This window comes from Bos javanicus, chromosome 16 (assembly GCF_032452875.1).
Source record: "Bos javanicus breed banteng chromosome 16, ARS-OSU_banteng_1.0, whole genome shotgun sequence".
Lineage (NCBI taxonomy): Eukaryota > Metazoa > Chordata > Mammalia > Artiodactyla > Bovidae > Bos > Bos javanicus.
In genome coordinates this window covers 3,983,453-4,000,549 of record NC_083883.1, presented here as the reverse complement: position 1 = coordinate 4,000,549, position 17,097 = coordinate 3,983,453, and the positions used below count along the sequence as shown (strand labels likewise).

The window sequence follows — 17,097 nt, the reverse complement described above, 5'->3', positions numbered from 1 at the left end:
CCAGCCGGCCGGGGAGCCCAGGGCCGGGGGAGGGGCGGGGGCGGGCGGGGAGGGGCCGCCCGGCGAGGGGCCCCGCCCTCGGGCCCAGGGAGCGCCGCGTCCGGGCCCGCGCTGTGCCAGTCGCGGGTCTCGCCGCCTCCCCACACCCAGGTTCCCACCCTCCCCCGGCTGCGGGAGACCCTCCGGGAGCCACTTGTCACCCCCCCACCCCGTCCCCCATCCAGCTCCGTGTCTTTCCAGTCTCCTTATCCGGCCCCGCAGGGTCGGAGGGCCCTGGACGCCCATTGGCGAACTGGGCAAACTGAGAGCCTGAGACGCCCAGTAAGGACACCCGGAGGCTGGCGAGCGGGGTCTTCCGGCGCTTCTCTGAGGCTGGAGCTGCCAGCCCTTCGCAGACAGCGTTCTGGCCTGTGCTTTCATAGTGAAGGGACCCCGATCCCTCCCCACTAAACTAGGGGCTTCACTGATGGACTTCGGGCGTCCGACAGCGCCCGGTCTCCCCCTGGAATAGAAGGCAAAATCTCCTGCATACGTTTTTTTTTTTTTTTTTTTTCCTAGGCAGAGTATTCCTGGCTTTCACCAGAAAGGTAATCGCTCTAAGCTCAGCAGAAGGGCCTGAGACACATCTCCTTGGTGCCCTGTCCAGGTGGGATGGAGGAACACATCTCTCTCCTTTCCTCCTTATTGAGAAGGGGGCGAGAGGAGGGTGGGAAGAGCAGGGTAGTGACTTGGAGGCATTCTAAAATCGTCCTCGAGGGAAAGAAAAAAAGAGTTTTGGGGGAAATTGCTTTTTTTTTTTTTCTTCACTGGAAGAAGAGCTGGCTGGGGGGTGGAGTGGGAGGGTGTTAAACTCCAGACTGGGAGTCCTTCCAGGAGCCTGCAGTTGACACAGGCTGTTACTCCCCCCCAGTGGCCGTGTGGCTGTTGGGTCCTGTGTGGTCCTGCTCAGGAGGGAGCCAGGCACCTGTCCTGCACTGACCTCTGGGGCAGAGCAGAAAGGCCCCTCAGGTCACCTTGACCCAGGCGCTCTGGCGGTGGCAGGAGCCATGACGTCATGGCCGCTCGCCGGGCACAGGGCACCAAGGCTGAAAGGGCCGAGGCGGTCAGGGAGCGGGTGTCCCCACGCTGCTTCGACGTGTGGTGGAGGCAGCCAGCTTCCCTTGCACGTGCCTGTCCGCTCTCACTGGGCACCCTAGCGTCTGCTCCGTCCTCCCAGGGTGGGGAGCCCCAGGGTCCCTCTGGCTTGGTTGTCTATAGTTGATGGTAGTGATTATGTTGGGCCTGCACAGTACTTGCAATTAAGTAAAATGTTATCCTCTGGGGAGGGGGGAGAAAAATAATTGAGTCCTCTCTGCCACTCTCAAAGAATTCCAGAAGCTCAGAGTTGGAAGGAGCTATCTCCAGTTGAGTCCCCTGTCCCCACCCCATCAGTGCTGATAAATGCTCATCAGTACAGTGCTTGACTGGTGCCTCTTAGTGACAGGGACCTCACTTATCATTTCCGGGGGTCTGCTTCCAGTTAGAGTCAGCTCTGGTTGTAGGAAAGGTTTTATGCTGAACTGAAATGCTTCTCCCTGTGGCTCCCCACTGCCACCCACAGGACAAGTCTAAGTGCTTTGTGCATGCTAGTCCTTCACACACATAATAACCTCACCCCCACACTTGGCTTCTGCAGCCCAGATGTTTGAAATTCTTTCATAATTCTCTTAGACGGTACTTCCCAGTTATATCATCCTACTGGTTCAGCTCTTGACACTGACTCTGATACAGTGAGGAAGTCCACAGTGTCTGGAATGCTAGAAGCTTTCTATAACTTGATCTGGGGGGTGGTTACACAGTTGTGAACATATAAATATTATACCCCACCTTGAATGCAGCACCCAGTCACCTTACAGTCAAATCTTTCTGCCTTCCTTCTTTCCTTCCTTCCTTTCTTCCTTCCTTAGGTGTGAGGCCCTTGAGCAGAGACAAAGAGGTAAGGAAACAAATAATAATGTACATTCTATAATAGGAGTGCTTTGAGAGCCTAGGGGAGAGGGAAGACAGTTCTGCCTGGGAAGGCTTCATGGAGCAGGTGATTACTAAACTGGATCTGGAAGGGCACATGTGAAAAAGTTTTGCTTATGTGCTCTTTCTTCTCTTTCTCTGTCTCATCTGTTTTCCAGCACCATCACATTGTCTACCTCCTCCAGGAAGCTTTCTCAGAAAAATATCTATCTAGCTCCCAAGTCCCAGCAAGCCCCCTCCACTCCTTTTGCCCTACAGTCTTTGTAATGTCAGCTGTTACATTTCACCAAGTGCTAGCTTCCTGTTCCTGCCACCCTGCCTCTCCTGCGGCCAATTAAACAGTGAGTTCTTAAGGACTACAACTATATTTGCCTATAACTCCCCACCTTTGCCTTCTTTGGGATTGGAGTGAAAACTGACTTTTCCAGTTCTGTGGCCACTGCCGAGTTTTCCAAATTTGCTGGCATATTGAGTGCAGCACTTTAACAGTATCATCTTTTAGGATTTGAAAGAGCTCATCTGGAAGTCCATCACCTCCACTAGCTTTTTTTGCCGTGATGCTTCCTAAGGCCCACTTGACTTCACACTCTAAGATGTATAATCATAAGGGATTTGATTTAGGTCATACCTGAATGGCCTAGTGGTTTTCCCTACTTTCTTCAATTTAAGTCTGAATTTGGTAATAAGGAGTTCATGATCTGAGCCACAGTCAGCTCCTGGTCTTGTTTCTGCTGACTGTATAGAGCTTCTCCATCTTTGGCTGCAAAGAATATAATCAGTCCAATTTCAGTGTTGGCCATCTGGTGATGTCCATGTATAGAGTCTTCTCTTGTGTTGTTGGAGAGGGTGTTTGCTATGACCAGTGCGTTCTCTTGGCAAAAGTCCGTTAGCTTTTTCCCTGCTTCATTTTGTACTCCAAGGCCAAACTTGCCTGTTACTCCAGGTATTTTTTGACTTCCTACTTTTGCATTCCATTCCTCTATGATGAAAAGGACATCTTTTTTTGGTGTTAGTTCTAGAAGGTACCGGAGAAGGCAATGGCACCCCACTCCAGTACTCTTGCCTGGAAAATCCCATGGACAGAGGGGCCTGGTAGGCTGCAGTCCGTGGGGTCACTGAGGGTCGGACACGACTGAGCAACTTCGCTTTCACTTTTCACTTTCATGCATTGGAGAAGGAAATGGCAACCCACTCCAGTGTTCTTGCCTGGAGAATCCCAGGGACGGGGGAGCCTGGTGGGCTGCCATCTATGGGGTCACACAGAGTCGGGCACGACTGAAGTGACTTAGCAGCAGCAGCAGCAGCTAGAAGGTCTTGTAGGTCTTCATAGAACTGTTCAACTTCAGCTTCTTCAGCATTAGTGGTTGGGGCATAGACTTGGATTACTGTGATATTGAATGGTTTGTCTTGGAAACAAACGGAGATCATTGTCATTTTTGAGATTGCACCCAAGTACTGCATTTCAGACTCTTTTGTTGACTATGAGGGCTACTCCATTTCTTCTAAAGGATTCTTGCCCACAGTCGTAGATATATGGTCATCGGAATTAAATTCGCCCATTCCAGTCCATTTTAGTTCACTGATTCCTAAAATATCGTTGTTCACTCTTGCCATTTCCTGTTTGACCACTTCCAATTTATCTTGATTCATGGACCTAACATTCCAGGTTCCTATTCAATATTGTTCTTTACAGCATTGGACTTTACTTTCACCACCAGACACATCCACGACTGGGTGTTGTTTCCTTTTTGGCCCAGCCTCTTCATTCCTTCTGGAGCTATTGGGGAGTTCATCTTTCAATGTCATATCTTTCTGCCTTTTCATACTATCCATGGGGTTCTCAAGGCAAGAAAGCTGAAGTGGTTTGCCATTCCCTTCTCCAGTGGACCATATTTTGTCAGAACTCTCCACCATGACCCATCTGTCTTGGGTGGCCCTACACGGCATAGATCATAGTTTCACTGAGTTAGGCGAGGCTGTGGTCCATGTGATCAGATTGGTTAGTTTCCGGTGATTGTGGTTTTCATTCTGTCTGCCCTCTGATGGATGAAGATAAGAGGCTTGTGGATCCTTCCTGATGGGAGGGACTGGCTGCAGGGAAAACTGGGTCTTGCTCTGGTGGGCAAGGACATGCTCAGTAAATCTTTAATCCAATTTTCTGCTGATGGGTGGGGCTGTGTTCCCTCCCTGTAGTTTAATCTGAGGCCAAACTTTGGTGGAGGTAATGGTAATAATGGTGACCTCCTTCCAGAGGACGGAGCCTCCCAGGACTGCTGTAGTCAGTGCTCTGACCCCACGGAAGGCCACAGTCAACCCACATCTCCATCAGAGACTCTGGACACTCACGGGTAAGGCTGGCTCAGTCTCTTGTGGGGTCACTGATCTCCAGAGATCAAATTTCCAACATCTGTTGGACCATAGAAAAGCAAGAGAATTCCAGAAAAACATCTACTTCTGCTTTGTTGATTACACTAAAGTCTTTGACTATGTGGATCACAACAAACTGTGGAAAATTCTTAAAGAGATAGGAATACCAAACCACCTTACCTGCTTCCTGCAAAACCTGTATGTAGGTCAAGAAGCAACAGTTAGAACCAGACATGGAACAACGGACTGGTTCAAAATTGGGAAAGGAGTACATCAAGGCTGTGTATTGTTACCCTGCTTCAGTTCAGTTCAGTTCAGTCACTCAGTCGTGTCCGACTCTCACTCAGTCGTGTCCGACTCTATGACTCCATGGACTGCAGCACGCCAGGCTTCCCAGTACATCACCAACTCTCAGAGCTTGCTCAAACCATCTCATCCTCTGTCATCCCCTTCTCCTCCCACCTTAAATCTTTCCCAGCATCAGGATCTTTTCAAATGAGTCAGTTCTTCGAATCAGGTGACCAAAGTTTTGGAATTTCAGCTTCAGCATCAGTCCTTCCAAAGAATATTCAGGAATGATTTCCTTTAGGATTGACTGATTGGATCTCCTTGCAGTCCCAGGGACTCTCAAGAGTCTTCTCTAATGCCACAGTTCAAAAGCATCAATTCTTTGGCATTCAGCTTTCTTTATGGTTCAACTCTCACGTCCATATATGACTACTGGAAAAACCATAGCTTTGACTAGACAGACCTTTGTTAGTCACCCTGCTTATTTTACTTATATGCAGAGTACATCATGTGAAATGCCAAGCTGCATGAAGCACAAGCTGGAATCAAGATTGCTGGGAGAAATATCAGTAACCTCAGATATGCAGATGACACCACTCTTATGGCAGAAAGTGAAGCAGAACTAAAGAGCCTCTTGATGAAAATGAAAGAGGAGAGTGAAAAAGCTGGCTTAAAACTCAACATTCAGAAAGCTAAGATCATAGCACCCAGTCCCATCACTTCATGGCAAATAGATGGGGAAACAATGGAAACAATGTCAGGCTTTTTTTTTCTTGGGTTCCAAAATCGCTGCAGATGGGCAGCCATGAGATTAAAAGACTCTTGCTCCTTGGAAGAAAAGCTATGATCAACCTAGACAACATTTTAAAAAGCAGAGACATTACTTTGCCAAAAAAGTTCTGTCTAGTCAAAGCTTTGGCTTTTCCAGTAGTCATGTATGGATGTGAGAGTTGGTCCTTAAAGAAGGCTGAGTGCTGAAGAATTGATGCTTTTGAACTGTGGTGTTGGAGAAGACTCTTGGACTGCAAGGAGATCAAACTAGTCAGTCCTAAAGGAAATCAAGAAGACTCTTGAGAGTCCCTTGGACTGTAAGGAGATCAAACCAGTCAATCCTAAAGGAAATCAACCCTGAATATTCATTGGAAGGACTGATGCTGAAGCTGAAGTTCCAATACTTTGGCCACCTGATGTGAAGCGCTGGCTCATTAGAAAAGATCCTGATGCTGGGAAAGATTGAAGGCAGGAGGAGAAGAGGGCAACAGAGGATGAGATGGTTGCGTGGCATCACTGACACAATGGACATGAGTTTGAGCAAGCTCTGGGAGATGGTGAAGGACAGTGAAGCCTGGCATGCTGCATCCAGTCCATGGGGTCGCAGAGTAGGACATGACTGAGTGAGTGAACAACAGCACCCTTGCCTTATGCCTCACAGAACACCTTGCAGCTAACAAGCCCTGGATACATAGCTGTGAACTGAATTATTTACATAACACCTTTTGATTATTTTTTTATTTTCATTTACATATCTTTTCTCCTAGTAATACCGAGTTTCCCAAGGGCAGAGTCTGTCTTTTGTGCTGTGTATTCAAATGTCTTGCCCTATCTAGTTACCCTGTGGCCATTCTTAAATTTGAAAGAAAACCTTGGGTAGTCCCAGAGCCATTCTCTGATTTACCTCCTTGTAAATTGGAAAGAAATTACCCCTGTTTCTCACAAGCTTTGGAAAGCAGTTTGAGACCTCAAAATACAAAAAAAGTGACCTGGCAAAAAGAGTGAAGAGTTCTCAGATTCTTGCTTGCAATCTGCTCTTTTGCTTCAAGCGTCACCCTCTCCAGGAAGCTTTCTCTGACTTTCCTAGGGTCCCTCCTTGGGGCTCCCAACGGAAACCATTGATAATGACCTGTTTACTGCTGCTGTTCAAGGCAAGGGTCATGGGGCTTGTTCTTCACTGGGTATGAGGATTGACTCCTGGTGAGAAGTGTTTGCACTGCACTTACTCCTGCCTGCACTTCGAAGTTTACGAGCAATAAACCAGTGGGTTGTCCTGGACTATGGATAGGTGATCTAAATCCTGAGAATACTCAAAGTGAGAGCAAATAAGATAGTGTAACAATGTGAAGTGAGAGCCAGATGCCCTCACCATGATTCCTCCACACGCATCGCAGCTCCCCAGATGCCTTAGTGTGCAAACCTACAGTGTACATTTGTTGTTGTTACTGTTTCTATTAGCATTGAAAACCTTAAGTATTACAAAATGGACTAGAGAAAAGGTCTGATTATAGCAATCTAGAGGGGGAATTCCTGGGACTTAGGCCTATTTCATGCTTGGCAGAATCCTCTATGTGACCACAGAGACCCCCGGTCCCCAGGGCCCTGTGTTCTCTGCTTCCCAGACTCTCATAAAGCTAGGCAGGAGCAACAGAGTTAAGTCTCTGTTCAAGATCATTAAGCATATCCTGCGGTTCCTCTGGCTTTTCCAGGGCATGAGACTGGCCCTCCCCCACTTCTAGATTTTGGCTACTTGTCCACATCCTCACCTGGTTGGCCAGACTGTGGAAAGTGGGTTGGCAGGCTCTGTCTGGGATTGGCATAGGGCGGTTGGCAAATAGCTTGGTACCGAGGACTGCCCCTGGATGACCCAGCCACCCTACCACGCACATAGCAAAGAGCCTTCTTTACCAAGTATCCAGGTGAACTGAGTTTTCATCTTCGTGGACGGTGAAGAAGGTGGTGGCTGCAAGGTGCCAGGAGGGATAGGAGGGACAGGAACAGGCGAAATGGCCCAGAAGCATCTTAAAAATTAGACCAGTGGCCACACATATCCTGGAGAGAATGTTGCATGCTGCTGCTGCTGCTGCTGCTGCTGCTGCTGCTAAGTTGCTCCAGTCGTGTCCAACCCTGTCCGACCCCATAGACAGCAGCCCACCAGGCTCCCCGTCCCTGGGATTCTCCAGGCAAGAACACTGGAGTGGGTTGCCATTTCCTTCTCCAATGCATGAAAGTGAAAAGTGAAAATGAAGTTGCTCAGTCCTGTCCGACTCTTCGCGACCCCATGGACTGCAGTCTACCAGGCTCCTCTGTCCATGGGATTTTCCAGGCAAGAGTACTGGAGTGGGGTGCCATTGCCTTCTCCAGAGAATGTTGCATAGAACCTGACATTTAGTTGGAGTTAAAAGTGTTAGTTGAAGCTAATCTGACTTTGAAAGTTGAAAGGACTCTCTGAAATTATCTAGTGCAACCTCCCACTCAGAAACAGAATTTTATTTACAGCATCCTTGAAGGTGGCCACAGCTTCAATGTGCTCAGGCTTGATGTCAGAAGAATCTAGTCTAAGCTATAAGACCTGTGAAAAGTGAGCCTCTGTTCTCTTCCTCTCTAAAATGGGAGGAATAATTCTTCTCTTACTGAGAGAAAATGTAGACATTGTATAACACAGGAGCTAGTACACCAAGTTCTCATTAAATGATGATGATTATTATTTTCAACACCAATTCAAACTGCTCTCCTAGTCTTGTACGCTAAAACAGTGGCTAATGAGACCAAGTCTGCCTAAAATTGAGTCCCCATTCTGAGTCCTCTCTGTCTAAAAGTATTCCCCATCTTATCCCTTCTGACCTCAATCCTGTACTAAGCACTAATCACCCAGAGTTAGAGGACTAAAATTGCTGTTGACAATAACATTGTTAATGTACAGACTCAGATGGTTTCTCCAGACAGGATGAGCTAGCAGAGTCCTGGGTCATGGGCCACCAGACCAGAGACTCATAAACCTTAGGCATCCTGACCCCTAAAACTATGAGCTATGATTAAGAAATGTCATATGATGATGATTAATCTTTAACTTCCCCTTTAGCAACCCCTAACTTAGAGACTTCCCTGGTGGCCCAGTGGTTAAGACTCCATGTTCCCATTGGAGGGGCCTGAGTTTGATCCTTGGTCAGGATCCCACACGCCACAACCAAAGATCCTGTATGCCACAAAGAATGTCGAAGACCCCACGTGCTGCGAATAAGACCCATGCAGCCAAATAAATAAATAAATATACTTTTTAAAAATTTAAAAAAAAAAAACCTCTTAACTCAAAAGACCCCATGGGGGTGGATCTGAGGCTTGTCTCCCACTCCCTTGTTTGATGCCCTGCAGTAAACCCTGACTTTGCTGCAAATGTCTGCTTTCAGGGGTTGGCTTTCTAAATGGCGGGCTCATGAGCCCTCTGGCTAGGTTGTAATTTGGCCACCATAAAGCGACCTCCCAGGTTCCTCTGAAGTTAGTGCCTGTGGTCTGCAGCCCTCTGCCAGTGTGGAGCTTCTCTTAGCAGATCTAGCAGCTGAGGCTCTTTTGGCCAAGAAATCCAATCAGGGAAGTTCCTTTTGGACCAAGCGTCAACAACCCTAGGCAGTAGTCCAGGCTTGCAATGAAGGAATGGGTTTTGGATTGGAAGACCTCTATGGTAAAGAACTAGCACAATGGTATGGGCTGAAAACTTTTATGTTTGTAAGTTGATGCCCTCCTAGGTCCGTTGCTGGATACTGAAGGATGCATTGGGTTTGATAAAAGTGTGAGCCTGAAACTTCTCTGGTGGCACAGTGGATAAAGAATCCTTCTGCCAGTGCAGGGAACATGGGTTCAATCCCTGTTCTGGGAGGATTCTACATCCTGGGAGTAACAAAGCCTGTGTACCACAACTGTGGAGTGGGCACTCTTGAGCCCACGTGCTGCAACTACTGAAGCCCATACGCCCAGAGCCTGTGCTCCGCCACCAGAGGAGCCGCCTCAGAGAGAAGCCTGCACGCCGTAACGAAGAATAGCCCCCCGCCCCCGCCACAGCAAAGAAAGCCCATGCACAACACGAAGACCCCGTGCAGCCAAAATAAAAACAAATACTTTTTTTAAAAAAAATTATGAGCCTAAGGTTTCTTTTGGAATTGGTTTGGCTTTAAACTTTGGGAATTGGGTTGACTTTTGTCTTATGTGTGGGTCTATTTGGCGGACTGGGAAACAGAAGTTCATTTTCTAAACATAGCCTTTTAGGATACTGCAAAATTAGACCACCTTTATGTATTGTTCCCCAAAACTGGGTTGCTGACTTAATAAAACATCTTTTCAGTGTTCCAACTCAGGGAACAAGCACTTCTAGGGGGAACTTGCTTTTTTCTACCTATGCCTTCTCTACATGTAAATGTTCTACCAGGGCTCTCAAGAAATTTTATCTTACTCTTATCTAGACCATCTCCAGCTCCTGAGACTGAGAGGGGAAAGGGGAAAAGAGACCCTTTTAAACTTAACTTATTCCAACTGTTATTTATAAACAGATGAGTTTTGTATTATACCTGATTCTTGACTAAGTTTTAAAATGAAGCTATGAGATCTCTGGTTGTGTCTGTCTATAAGTCTGTGTGTGCATCACAAATGTATGTCTTTACATTTTGGTAGTATTATCAAAGTTAATTTGTAAGTAAACTATTTCATTGGCTTAAAGGAAATTAAATTCTCAGAAATACAAAAGAAACTAAGCTGAATTAATTAAAGTTCACATGATTTGTGAAATATTCAGTATTAAATTGATACCTGATATTATAAAGTTAGTTTAAGCTTGTTGGCTTAACTAATATGGATGTGTCTTTATTTTTTTTTTATATTTATTTTATTTATTTAGCTGAGGTGGGTCTTAGTTCTTACATGTGGGATCTAGTTCCTTGACCAGGAATTGAGCCCAGGCTTCTTGCACTGGGAGCATGGACTCTTAGCCACTTGACCAACACGGAAGTCCCTGATGTCTTAAGAATCATCAACATTAAATATAATACTTTTCTGGTACCTAGGTTTACTGAAAGTCAAATAAGATCATATTTCTCCCTTTCTGCTTTCTCTTTATTTAATTAAGGTATTGTTGGTTTACAATATAATGTAAGTTTCAGATGTACAATGTAGCACTGTGCGATTTTAAAGTTATATTCCATTTATAGTTATTATAAAATATTTGCTTTCCCTGTGCAGGACAATATATCCTTATAGCTCATTTGTTTTGTGGCTGGACCTCCTAATCCCCTGCCTGTATATTGGCCCTCCTCCCATCCCTCTCCCCACTGGTAACCGCTAGTGTGTTGTCTATATTTGTGAGGGATCTTATTGTTTCTGTTACAAAAATTGGTCATTAAGAAAAATAACATGATATAATGAAGTTTTATAAGCAAATTAAATGTAAATGAAATGAGAGTTTTTAGGTAAACTCTTTAGAAATGATTATTTTAGGAATGTCTACTTAAAAGCGGTGTCTCCAGATTTTTAGTGAGTTGAAATTTTAGAGTTTTGCTAAATGAAGTTAACTGATGGGAGTTTATTAAATATCTGGGTCATTCCCAAATAAAATAAGATACTGGAATATTAATAACTGAATGTAGCCTTCCTTTTACAGAAAAGCTAAAGATAGTTAGGACTATTAATAAATATTTTGGTGTCATACTGAGATATTTTCTAAAAGAAGGCATGTGTTTTTTGTATTTATAAGTTTGCAGTCTACACAGTGATCACGTGAAAGGCAAAAGGTTTATATGACCTGAAGAGAAAGTCAGGTCTACTGAGTTCTCCTCAGTACCGGTAGAATACTAACATAAAAGACAAAAACTGCTTACTTTTAAGTTTTTGCTAGAAACTAGGTTTTTAAAGGTTAAGGATTAGAAATAATATCTCTAATTAAAACTACTAAAAAGTAATAAGGAAAATATTTTTGTATGCAAGAAAAAAGAAGGTATAAGGAATGGAAATGTTTTTTGTTAAGAGAAAAGAAAGTGATTTTGTCCTAAAGCTGATCATTTCTAAATGCAAAAGAAAATAAGGGACAAATTAATATGAATATAGAAAGTATACAAGGTTTATAAGAAAAAAAAAGAATCATTGGAAGGGAATTCTATGTATGGTCAGGACTGACTAAAATTAGAATACATTTAATTGAATAAATGAATTTTAATATTAAAGATAAGATGGTGCACAACTAGAATTTGTTTCCCCTTTATAAAGAAGACAAAATTTTCTTGGAAAATAGAGCTGCTTTTGATAACATACTGTAAGTTTCTTTACATTTTAAGTGATCGTTATGACTTTATGTATTTGTCTTTGAATTATTTTACTGTCACATTGGTTAAGTAAGTATAGTTTCACAGTAAATCATGATTCTACTCTTTCAGGTGTTTTTGTTTTCCAGTTATATATATGAAAGTGAAAGTGTTAGTCCCTCAGTTGTGTCCCACTCTTTGCGATCCTGTGCACTGTAGCACATCAGGTTCCTCTGTCCATGGGATTTCCCAGGCAAGAACACTGGAGTGGGTTGCCATTCGCTTCTTCACGGATCTTCCCAATCGAACCCGGCTCTCCTGCACTCCAGACAGATTCCTTACTATCTGAGCCACCAGGGACTTTTAGTTATATATGTATATATGTGTGTATATATATACACACACACACACACACACATATATATTAGTTATATATTTATTTATTTATTTTTAATTAAAGGATAATTGCTTTACAATATTGTGCTAGTTTCTGTCATCAGTTCAGTCACTCAGTTGTGTCCGACTCTTTGCGACCCCATGGACTGTAGCACTCTAGGCCTCCCTGTCCATCCCCAACTCCCAGAGTTTACTCAAATTCATGTCCATTGAGTCGGTGATGCCATCCAACTATCTCATCCTCTGTTATCCCCTTCTCCTCCCACCTTCAATCTTTCCCAGTATCAGGGTCTTTTTCAAATGAGTCAGTTTTTTTGCATCAGATGGCCAAAGTATTGGAGTTTCAGCTTCAACATCAGTCCTTCCAATGAACACCCAGGACTGATTTCCTTTAGGATGAACTGGTTGGATCTCCTTGCAGTCCAAGGGACTCTCAAGAGTCTTCTCCAACACCACAGTTCAAAAGCATCAATGCTTCAGTGCTCAGCTTTCTTTATAGTCCAACTCACATCCATACATGACTACTGGAAAACCATAGCTTTGGCTAGACAGACCTTTGTTGGCAAAGTAATGTCTCTGCTTTTTAATATGCTGTCTAGGTTGGTCATAACTTTCCTTCCAAGGAGTAAGCGTCTTTTAATTTCATGGCTGAAGTCACCAACTGCAGTGATTTTGGAGCTCCCCAAAATAAAGTCAGCCACTGTTTCCACTGTTTCCCCATTTATTTGCCATGAAGTGATGGGACCAGATGCCATGATCTTAGTTTTCTGAATGCTGAGTTTTAAGCCAACTTTTTCATGCTCCTCTTTCACTTTCATCAAGAGGCTCTTTAGTTCTTCTTCACTTTCTGCCATAAGGGTGGTATCATCTGCATATCTGAGGTTATTGATATTTCTCCTGGTAATCTTGACTCCAGCTTGTGCTTCATTCAGCCCAGCGTTTCTCATGATGTACTCTGCATATAAGTTAAATAAGCAGGGTGACAATATACAGCCTTGACGTACTCCTTTCCCTATTTGGAACCAGTCTGTTGTTCCATGACCAGTTCTAACTGTTGCTTCCTGACCTGCATACAGATTTCTCAAGAGGCAGGTCAGGTGGTCTGGTATTCCCATCTCTTGAAGAATGTTCCAGAGTTTGTTGTGGTCCACACAGTCAAAAGCTTTGGCATAGTCAATAAAGCAGAAATAGATGTTTTTCTGGAACTTTCTTGCTTTTTCAATGATCCAGCGGATGTTGGCAATTTGATCTCTGGTTCCTCTGCCTTTTCTAAAACCAGCATGAACATCTGGAAGTTCACAGTTCACATATTGTTGAAGCCTGGCTTGGAGAATTTTGAACATTACTTTGCTAGCGTGTGAGATGAGTGCAATTGTGTGGTAGTTTGAGCGTTCTTTGGCATTGCCTTTCTTAGGGACTGGAATAAAAACTGACCTTTTCCAGTCCTGTGGCCACAGCTGAGTTTTTCAAGTTTGCTGGCATATTTAGTGCAGCACTTGCACAGCATCATCTTCCAAGATTTGAAATAGCTCAACTGGAATTCCATCACCTCCACTAGCTTTGTTCGTAGTGATGCTTTCTAAGGCCCACTTGACTTCACATTCCAGGATGTCTGGCTCTAGTTGGTGACCACCCATCATGATTATCTGGTTCATGAAGATCTTTTTTGTACAGTTCTTCTGTGTATTCTTGCCACCTCTTCTTAATATCTTCTGCTTCTGTTAGATCCATACCATTTCTGTCCTTTATTGAGCCTATCTTTGCACGAAATGTTCCCTTGGTGTCTAATTTTCTTGAAAAGATCTCTAGACTTTCCCATTCTACTGTTTTCCTCTATTTCTTTTACTGATCACTGAGGAAGGCTTTCTTATCTCTCCTTGCTATTCTTTGGAACTTTGCATTCAGATGCTTATATCTTTCTTTTTCTCCTTCGCTTTTTGCTTCTCTTCTTTTCACAGCTATTTGTGAGGCCTCCTCAGACAATCATTTTGCCTTTTTGCATTTCTTTTCCTTGGGGATGGTCTTGATCCCTGCCTCCTGTCATGAACTTCCATCCATAGTTCTTCAGGCACTCTGTCTGTCAGATCTAAGCCATTGAATCTATTTGTCACTTCTACTGTATAATCATAAGGGATTTGATTTAGGTCACACCTGAATGGTCTGGTGCTTTTCCCTACTTTCTTCAATTTAAGTCTGAATTTGGTAATAAGGAGTTCATGGTCTGAGCCACAGTCAGCTCCTGGTCTTGTTTTTGCTGACTGTATAGAGCTTCTCCATCTTTGGCTGCAAAGAATATAATCAATCTGATTTCAGTATTGACCATCTGGTGATGTCCATGTGTAGAGTCTTCTCTTGTGTTGTTGGAAGAGGGTGTTTGTTATGACCAGTACGTTCTCTTGGCAAAACTCTGTTAGCCTTTTCCCTGCTTAAGGCCAAATTTGCCTGTTACTCCAGGTATTTCTTGACTTCCTACTTTTGCATTCCAGTCCCCTATGATGAAAAGGACATCTTTTTTTGGTGTTAGTTCTAGAAGGTCTTGTAGGTCTTCATAGAACCATTCAACTTCAGCTTCTTCAGCGTTAGTGGTTGGGGCATAGACTTGGATTACTATGATATTGAATGGTTTGCCTTGGAAATGAACAGAGATCATTCTGTCGTTTTTGAGATTGCACCCAAGTACTGCATTTTGGACTCTTTTGTTGACTGTGATGGCTACTCCGTTTCTTCTAAGCATCAGTCCTTTCAGTGAATATTCAGGACTGATTTTCTTTAGGTTGTTAGCATGAATCTATACCTATACATTAATTATATTTATTCATTTATTTTTAATTGAAGGATAATTGCTTTACAATATTGTGTTAGTTTCTGTCCTATGTCAGCATGAATCAGCCTTTGGTACACGTTGTTCCCTCTCTCATGAGCCTCCCTCCCACCTCCCACTGCATTCCACCGCTCTAGGTTGTCACAGAGCCCCAATTTAAGTTCCCTGAGTCATACAGCGAATTCCCATTGGCTGTCTATTTTACATATTGTGGTGCATATGTTTCCATGCTAGCTTCTGCGTTCGTTCCACTCTCTCCCACACATCCCTGCCACGTCCACAGGTCTCTTCTCTAGGTCTGCATCTCCATTGCTGTCCTGCAAATCGGTTCATCAGTACCGTCTGTCTAGATTCCATATGTGTGCTAATAAATTCTCCAGGCCGGGATACTGGAGTGGGTAGCTGTTCCCTTCTCCAGGGGATCTTCCCAACCCAGGGATCAAACCCAGGTCTCCCACATTGCAGGTAGATTCTTTACCAGTTGAGCCACCAAGGAAGCCCATATATGTTAATATTTGTTTTCCTTTTTCTGACTTTCTTCACTCTGTATAATAGGCTCTATCTAGATTCATCCACCTCATTAGAACTGACTCAAATGCATTCCTTTTTATGGCTGAGTAATATTCTATTGTATATATGTACCACAGCTTCCTTATCCAGTCATCTGTCAATGGACATCTAGGTTGCTTCCATGTCTTAGCTATTGTGAATCTTGCTGCAGTGAGCATTGGGATACATGTGTCTTTTTCAATTATGATTCTCTCAGGGTGTATGCCCAGTAGTGGGATTGTTGGATCATACGGTAGTTTTATTTCTAGTTTTTTAATGACTCTCCATACTGGTCTCCATGCTAACTGCTAAGTCACTTCAGTCGCGTCCGACTCTGTGCGACCCTATGGATGGCAGCCCACCAGGCTCCCCCGTCCCTGGGATTCTCCAGGCAAGAACACTGGAGTGGGTTTCCATTTCCTTCTCCAATGCATGAAAGTGAAAAGTGAAAGTGAAGTCACTCAGTCATGTCTGACTCTTAGCGATCCCATGGACTGCAGCCAACCAGGCTCCTCCGTCCATGGGATTTTCCAGGCAAGAGTACTGGAGTGGGGTGCCATTGCCTTCTCTGCTGGTCTCCATAGCAGCTGTATCAATAAATTCCCACCAACAATGCATGATGGTTGCCTTTTCTTCACACCCTCTCTAGCTTTTCTTCTTTGTAGGTTTTCGATGATGGCCATTCTGACCAGTGTGAGGTGATGTCTCATTGTGGTTTGGATTTGCGTTTCTCTAATAATGAGCGATGTTGAGCATCTTTTCATCTTGTTGTTGTTGTTCAGTTGCTCAGCTGTGTTTGACTCTTTGTGACCCCGTGGACTACAGCACGCCAGGCTTCCCTGTCCTTCACCATCTCCCACAGTTTGCTCAAACTCATGTCCATTGAGTAGGTGATGCCACCCAACCATCTCGTCCCCTTCTCCTCCTGCCTTCTGTCTTTCCCAGCATCAGGGTCTTTTCCAGTGAGTCAGTTCTTCACATCAGGGGGCCAAAGTATTGGAGCTTCAGCTTCAGCATCAGTCCTTCCAATGAATATTCAGGGTTGATTTCCTTTATGATTGATTGGTTTGATCTCCTTGCTGTCCAAGGGACTCTCAAGAGTCTTCTTCAATACCACAGTTTAAAAGTATCAGTTCTTCGGTGCATGGGTTTATCTCTGGGCTTTCTATCTTGTTCCATTGATCTATGTTTCTGATTTTGTTCCAGTACCATACTGTCTTGATGACTGTAGCTTTGTAGTATAGTCTGAAGTCAGGAGATTGACTCCTCCAGCTCCATTCTTCTTTCTCAAGAGTGCTTTGGTTATCCCAGGGTCTTTTGCGTTTCCATACAAACTGTGAAATTTTTTGTTCTAGTTCTGTGAAAAATGCCCTTGGTGATTTGACAGGGATTGCACTGACTCTTGCATTTGTAAATTGCATTTTGTAGTGTAGTTATTTTCACAATATTGATTCTTCCAACCCAGGAACATGGAGTATCTCTCCATCTGTTTATGTCGTTTTTGATTTCTCTCATCAGTGTTGTATAGTTTTCTGTATATAGCTCTTTTATCACCTTATGTAGCTTTATTCCTAGGTATTTTATTCTTTTCTTGCAGTGGTAAATGGGATTGATTCC

At 44.0% G+C, this 17,097-nt stretch overlaps 1 long non-coding RNA gene across 1 annotated transcript in view; it reads left to right on the top strand.

The window, feature by feature from the left end:
- LOC133227497 (uncharacterized) overlaps window positions 1-17,097 on the top strand; it is a 57,601-nt gene that overhangs the window by 237 nt on the left and 40,267 nt on the right. The gene's annotated exons all lie outside the window — the stretch shown is intronic.